Genomic DNA, 7,883 nt, shown 5'->3' with positions numbered 1-7,883 from the left:
TATATATATATATATATATATATATATATATATATATATATATATATATATATATATATATATATATATATATATTCGGGTTGGATTTACACTGAGGGTCAGACTGTTGACCTTCCCCAGGATGTAACCCAACAACATATGCCTAATTCTCTATTACTAATTTACTGATAAGTGAACAGCGATATAAGGTGAAAAGAAACGAGCCAACCCATAGTACTACCGAGACAAAATGTTGTCGGGCCTGTCCGGGAGTTGAACCCGGGACCTCTCGCACCCTAAGCGAGAATCATACCACTAGACCAACAGGCCGTTATCTATACATATAACAGCTTCTCACCTGTATCATCCAACCCTGGCTTTGCACCCAGGAGAGGCCACTCCACACTGACAACCAGAGCACAATTCCATAGTACCCTGACGCTGATAGATGCCTAATACTACTCTACATATGTATATATATATATATATATATATATATATATATATATATATATATATATATATATATATATATATATATATATATATTGATAGTTCCTATCAATATATGATATATATATTAAAGTTCCTGAAGGAATTGCGGGACAAATTGATCAGCGCTACAAAAGACCAGAGAGCAAAAATTTTCTTGTTCCAGCGCCTCAGTGTTGCGATTCAGAGGGGAAATGCCTGTTGCGTCTTGGGCACTAGTCCAACTTCAGAGGAATTCGAAGAAGTGTTTGACTTGCAACAATGATTGAACCCGTCTGTGACATTCATCAATGTCTCCCATTGTCGTGTTTTTCAAGAGATCAATAACCTTTAAGCACCTTTTTGCATTATTATTTTTGTATCGACCCATGTATATCTTGTAACCATCAAATACATAATAAAGAACAAAAAATAAAAAGGAAGGGGGTGGTAGGAGAAAAGCACACAGAAACTGTATTGGAGGGGATCTAAACATTCCCTCTAATGCGTTATGCGTGGTTTCCTCCGAGGCTATGGGTCCCCCTTTATCCAGCTAGAGGTGGTACTCCCTTCCATTATTTAATATACATACATATATATATATGTGTATACTGGCAACAGGTTTTCTTTCAAACATGTTTCATTGAATATGACCGCATATTCTGTATTTATTATTTTCTGGTTTAGGGCTTCTATCCCTCTAACTATTTTCTTAGCATCAGGGCTTAATTGAAATAGGAGTTCTCCAAAACTCATTTTCGTACTTTTAAGGTGAAGAAAAGAAGTGATTTACTATAGAGTGTATTACACTTATTTGTATAATTTGCACGACGTTTCGAACCTCCATGGTTCATTCTCAAGTGAACAGATCTTACAATACTAGTTGATTTTATACCCGCATTAGGTCAGGTGATAATACAATGAAGGTGAAAACATGGGGGGATACATAAGGGATAAACATAGGGGCTGCAGAAGGCTTATTGGCTATTATAGACTGTGGGTTGGTTGGTGTTGTCGTCGTTGATCCTTCTCTACGGACAACCCAACCCACAACTCGGTAGAGTGCTTATACTAGGAGATCACCCTTGGCGCTTCTGGCTCTTGGAGAGGGGCTCAACGTCACACGTTTAGGGGATGCGGCTCCAACATTTAGCCTCGTTGTCAGGTGCACACACCCACTCGAGCCGCTGTGACTCCCCACTCTCTCCTTAGGTGATATGATCTCCTCAATCCCCTTTTTGACTTATTAGTATTACCTTTTACCCTGTCCACGGCAGTGGTTCTTGGTTCTTTCTCTCTCTCTCTCCTTCTTTACTACCTCCTGGGAAGCCTCACTAGGACGAGGGCAAACACCAGCAAATTGGGATACATTTACTGGACAAAGCACATGCACGATACATACACACATATAATAATAATGAATCCTGTACTCTATAATATCACAATCAGGTTGCACTCCAACACCATCAGAACTCTATTATCAGCTTATCAAGTGGTATCCTATCTCATGGTTCACCACCTGATACTATCAACCTCCTCAAGTTGATCAAGTCTACATACACTGTTGCACCATCAGCAAGATAACATATATATATAGAAAATCAGCATTTGAATGCAATAACATATACCAGTATAAATGTTCATTGATACTTCAGTATAAAAAACTCCTTGACGTAAGAATGCCAACAGTCACTCACCTCTCACTGCGTCTTGCACGCTAATGACAACCAAACACTATCAACTCCCTATAAGTAATCCACCAGAACTTCCCCTTCCACCTCTGGAAGTTCACTACCCTAATATCCTTAGGTTCTTCCGGGCTTCACTACCAGGATCCTCTGCAGCTCCTCCAGGCTGCTATCATGAAGTTTCCTTGAGCAAGTACGGTGCTTCACCCTTCTGCTAGGGTCCTCCACAGCTCTCTTGGCTGCTACACCATGAAGTTTCCCCGAGCAACTATGGTGCTTCTCCACCTCTACAGAAGCACGTGACACTCCTCTTCACTGCTGCTTCTCCTCACAGCTCGAGGTCCTCTGCTCCACTACCTTGGAGTCTCATCAGCTACTTCATCTGCTGGCTTCGAAGTTCTCAGCAACTTCTTCCCCAAAGAACAAACCTGCAACCCATCGACACTCCAATAAAATGTTCCCCTTTAACACAAACAAAAAATATTCACACAATATGTTTGCCTCAAACCTCTATCTGTTCTCTACATACAGTGAGAGTGGACTCCCCCGTTTTGGGCGGGTCCATACTCCACCTCGCCTGGCGGCGGTCCTCACTCGCTGGGAGGGTCTTCCTCCATCCGGAGCCAGGCTCCCTCAGTCGTCCGCCAGCGCTCAGAGGGGGGCGGACGTCGCTCCGTGCTCCTCCCTCTTCACTCTCCTATTTCAGGCTTTCTGCCTTATTAAAACATGTCTAACTTATAAATAAACATTGCTACCGTCGCTGGGCACACGACCAACTACAAGTGATCACTATGAACTGGCGTATATCGTGCTTACCACAGATTAACTGATCGAGGGTGCTTTTCCTCTAACGGCGTCTGGTCAGGGCGCTCCACACAGCCCACGAAAATGCCTCTGAGTAGCTTATTAAACTCTGCTCGTCGACCAGGACTTGATACCACAACATTCTCAGCTCAATTCCACAGCTGGCACGTCTGCACACTTCTCTTCTCTTAGAGATATATCACTAGGGGTTCCCTTCTGGCGGGAGCTCAAACGGAGCGCGGCTTCCCCCTGCGATGTCTGGCACTCAAGTGAGGTCAAGGTCCTCCGGAAGCGAGCCTCACGCCTCCAGCAAAATGTCCACATCTCCTAGCCAGTCATTTATCTATTTTCTTCTGCATTACCCATAATCTCAAACTGTTACACATATCCAAACAACCATTTTACATATGGGTTATTACCTCAATATTTACTAGACCTTCTAATCAGGTCAGGTTTGACGAATAACTCTCAAGGAGGGAGACTCGTTTCTCCTGTAGGCCGAGATCATAACACTCCCCTCCCCTTATTTTTGAGAGTTATTCCAGTGGCAAAGCTCGGGATAATACATCCGCCACCACACTGTCTCGTTCTTCAACCGATTGGTTCGAACGGTTGATCTGCTTACGTACTCCCTTAAGAGTCTACAATTAGTTCATTGCTCCTTGCAACATCCGGCTCACAACTCTCCAGAAACATGGTCTTCTCACAAACGATTTGACTTCTCTGGCACCTCTTGGCTAGGCTGTCCTCCTTGGACGCCTGCATTCCATCGGTCCACTCTACTTACTGTCTCCACCCTCCGTTTCCTCGTCTTCTTCTCTTCACGTCCAGAGTCAGACATCTGCTGTCTGTACCTCCTCTGTCGTCTTCACACTTCCATCTACTGCCATTATACTTTCGTCTCCTGTCATCATACTTCACTCCATCGTCTTCACCGACGCTCCTCCTTTTCGTCTCCTCATTTATCTGAGACCTCATCCTGTTCGACTCCCACCGAGTCCTCGGCTTTCCTCTATTCCTCCATGCTTGTATCATCTTCCTCTTCCCACACTTTTCACTTCTATACAACTCCATTTCTTCTCCTTCAACTCTTCTTCGTTCCCTAAAAGTTTCTTCAAGCACTGTACTACACTCAACAGCACTCGACCGTGCATGTCGCTCTACCTCTCCCAGAGTGCTCGTAAGCATCTCTCCACACATACTGTCTCTTCTCCTCTCATTTTCTCGGCTATTACTCTTCTTCATTATTTCTCCTCCACGTTGTCTGTGAAACATGCCAACTCTTGACATCTCAAACAACTTAACTCCACTATCCCTATGCCTCTGTGCTCGTGGACAACGTGACGCTCTACTCCCGTCCTCAGTATGTCCACATCTTTCCTCATTCCTACTCAGCACAGTTGCATTCACCTTCCGACCCTTAATTTCAGCAGTCTGGGCTCTACTCAGGTCCGCTCTCTTCACATGATTCTTCTTCGGCTGGGTCATCCTCACTTTCGACCTCACCGAGACTCCATTTGCCTGGGCTGGACCTTCATCAAACAGCCATGCTATATCTACATCGATATCTTCTACCGGTTTAATCGACACTGTCTCATCTTCTCCAGCGTCTTCCTCGTCGGCCACCTCTGCCTTCGTCACTACCAAGACAGGGTTTTCAATGGCTTGGCGGTCTCCTGACTCATCTCCTCGGATGTCAGTCAGGTTCACACTCTCAGGTGTCCCACCCGTGCCGTGGCCTTCTGGGCACTCCTCTGGCACAGTCTCCGCTATGACTCTTGGCAACACCTTTGTCCCGCACAAGTCATTCCCCAGGATCACTTGGACTCCTGGAATAGGTATGTCGGGGCACACTCCCAACATCACCTCTGCCGACACATATTCCGACCTTAGCTGGACAGTACAAATGGGCATGTCACTTTCAGACAACAACCCATATACCTTCATCTTACTCCTGCCAGCTAACCGTCGATCATTCCCAATCAGGCTTCTCGTAATCAAGCTCTGATTAGCTCCGGTATCTCTTAAGATACCAACTTCTACTTCAGGTTGGCTTCCTATTCTGATCCAACCTTTGCTCATGAACGGCTTATACCTCTCGTTCACTAAGTTCGCTCTCTGTGGTTTGTCTTGGAACACATTAGTATATTTACTTCGGGGGTCACACATGGCCAGGGTCACAACTCTCTTGCCCTGCCGACAATCTCGCATCACGTGACCCAATCCGTTACAATTGTAACATCTCATCTGGGAGAAATCTCTCCTATACGTACCAAAGCGGCTCTGACTTTGTCCACTCACATGAGAGTTCCTCGGGCCAGGCACACTATTTGTACTCTGTGGGGCTTTACTGGACTCTTGATTCCCTGGATCACGAATAGTTTCTCGTTTGGCTCCTCCATCTTCACTTTCAGATGAAGTGCGCGACCTACTCTTCTGAGTTTTAGGGTACTTACTTTTATCTGCCCATTTATCAAAATTTTTCTCACCCCAGACTCTTCTGGGTCTCTCATAATTTCTTCCTCCCCAGACTCCACTGGGTCTGCTATTGCTGCGTCTCGCCTCGCTTCTCACTCTGTTCTCCCTCAAGCTCTTATATGCTTCGGTAATCATATCCGCCCTATCTGCGGCATCTTTCACCTCCAATATCCCTGCTTCTTGGATCTTGAACTTTGTTTCGGGATGCATCATCTCCAAGAACTTCTCCATGACCATCAGTTGCTTCAGGTCAGCGTAAGATCCAACTCCAGCAGCCTCAATCCACTTCTGGAATCGTCTTTCCAGATCTCTTGCTGTCTCAGCAAAAGTACACGCTCCAACTTTGATCATCTCTCTGAAGCGCTTCCTATAAGCCTCTGAGGTTAACTGAAACGAGCGCAATATGCTGCTCTTTACTGTGGCGTAATCCTGGCACTCTTCCAGTGACAATTGGGTGTATGCCTCCCTGGCTGCACCGGTCAATCTTAACTGGACCAGCTGGGCCCATTCCTCCTGTGGCCACTCCTTGATACTGGCTACTTTTTCAAAGTGCTCGAAAAAGCTCTCTGCCTCTTCGGGAATAAACAAGGGAATGTCCTTCTCCCTAACCCTAACATCTGGTGGGTGTGATACCTGGGTGGTGCTCTCTGGCAACCCATGTTCAATCCTTTGCTCAGCCAAGGTTCTATTCGCTTCTATCTGCATTTGTTTTGTTCTCTCTTTTTCTTTTTCGACTTGGGCTTTTTCTTTCTCCTGTTCCAACTCCAGTTCCCTTACTCTGGTTTTCTCTTTTTCTTTCTCCTGTTCCAACTCCAGTTCTCTTACTCTGGTTTTCTCTTTTTCTTTCTCCACCTCTAGTCTTGCTTTCTCTTTTTCTATTTCCAGTCTGGTTTTTTCTTTTTCCTTCTCTGCTTCATTTTTCATCTGGAGTTCTAATTTCATCTTTTCCAGCTGGAACTGCCTCTCCTTGTCCTCTCATTGTTGCTGCATCTGGAGCTCTAACTGGAATCTCTCCAAGCTCCTATTTCGGCTACTCCTGCTACTGCGGCTACTCTTGCTGCTCCTACTCGATCCCTGGGATCTCACTTCATCCTGCCCATCATCCTCCTTTCCACTTTCAGCTTCTTTTTGGGCTCCTTGCTCTGCCGCTTCATTTTTGGCTCTTAACTGCCTCAGGATCTCATCCTTCATCCCAGCTACTTTAGATGCTTTCAACCTAATGCCACATTTTTCTGCTATTTGTTTCAATTGATCCCTCGTGCAACCTTCCAAGTCCTCAGGCTTGCCTGACTCCACAAACGCTTGCACCTTATCCATCTTTGTCCTGTGAGTCTTCCCAAGAGAGAGAGTATACACCTGCGGTCACACAGTTTATCTCAGCAGGGGTGTACAAATCCACTCTTGGACAGGGTGTGGGTGTGTCAGTTCACTCTCCCGGACACAGGCCCCCAATTTATTATAGACTGTGGGTTGGTTGGTGTTGTCGTCGTTGATCCTTCTCTACGGACAACCCAACCCACAACTCGGTAGAGTGCTTATACTAGGAGATCACCCTTGGCGCTTCTGGCTCTTGGAGAGGGGCTCAACGTCACACGTTTAGGGGATGCGGCTCCAACATTTAGCCTCGTTGTCACGTGCACACACCCACTCGAGCCGCTGTGACTCCCCACTCTCTCCTTAGGTAATATGATCTCCTCAATCCCCTTTTTGACTTATTAGTATTACCTTTTACCCTGTCCACGGCAGTGGTTCTTGGTTCTTTCTCTCTCTCTCTCCTTCTTTACTACCTCCTGGGAAGCCTCACTAGGACGAGGGCAAACACCAGCAAATTGGGATACATTTACTGGACAAAGCACATACACGATACATACACACATATAATAATAATGAATCCTGTACTCTATAATATCACAATCAGGTTGCACTCCAACACCATCAGAACTCTATTATCAGCTTATCAAGTGGTATCCTATCTCATGGTTCACCACCTGATACTATCAACCTCCTCAAGTTGATCAAGTCTACATACACTGTTGCACCATCAGCAAGATAACATATATATATAGAAAATCAGCATTTGAATGCAATAACATATACCAGTATAAATGTTCATTGATACTTCAGTATAAAAAACTCCTTGACGTAAGAATGCCAACAGTCACTCACCTCTCACTGCGTCTTGCACGCTAATGACAACCAAACACTATCAACTCCCTATAAGTAATCCACCAGAACTTCCCCTTCCACCTCTGGAAGTTCACTACCCTAATATCCTTAGGTTCTTCCGGGATTCACTACCAGGATCCTCTGTAGCTCCTCCAGGCTGCTATCATGAAGTTTCCTTGAGCAAGTACGGTGCTTCACCCTTCTGCTAGGGTCCTCCACAGCTCTCTTGGCTGCTACACCATGAAGTTTCCCCGAGCAACTATGGTGCTTCTCCACCTCTACAGAAGCACGTGACAC

At 45.4% G+C, this 7,883-nt stretch overlaps 1 non-coding gene across 1 annotated transcript; it reads right to left on the bottom strand.

The window, feature by feature from the left end:
• Positions 1–237: 237 nt before the first annotated feature.
• On the bottom strand, positions 238–309 carry TRNAP-AGG (transfer RNA proline (anticodon AGG)). Its single transcript has one exon. It is a non-coding gene; the product is annotated as a tRNA-Pro (tRNA).
• Between the last annotated feature and the right edge of the window lie 7,574 nt (positions 310–7,883).

The sequence above is a fragment of the Procambarus clarkii genome, chromosome 25, assembly GCF_040958095.1.
Source record: "Procambarus clarkii isolate CNS0578487 chromosome 25, FALCON_Pclarkii_2.0, whole genome shotgun sequence".
NCBI classification, from domain to species: domain Eukaryota; kingdom Metazoa; phylum Arthropoda; class Malacostraca; order Decapoda; family Cambaridae; genus Procambarus; species Procambarus clarkii.
Note: the sequence above shows the minus strand (reverse complement) of the source record. Positions and strands in the feature narration are given on the sequence as shown.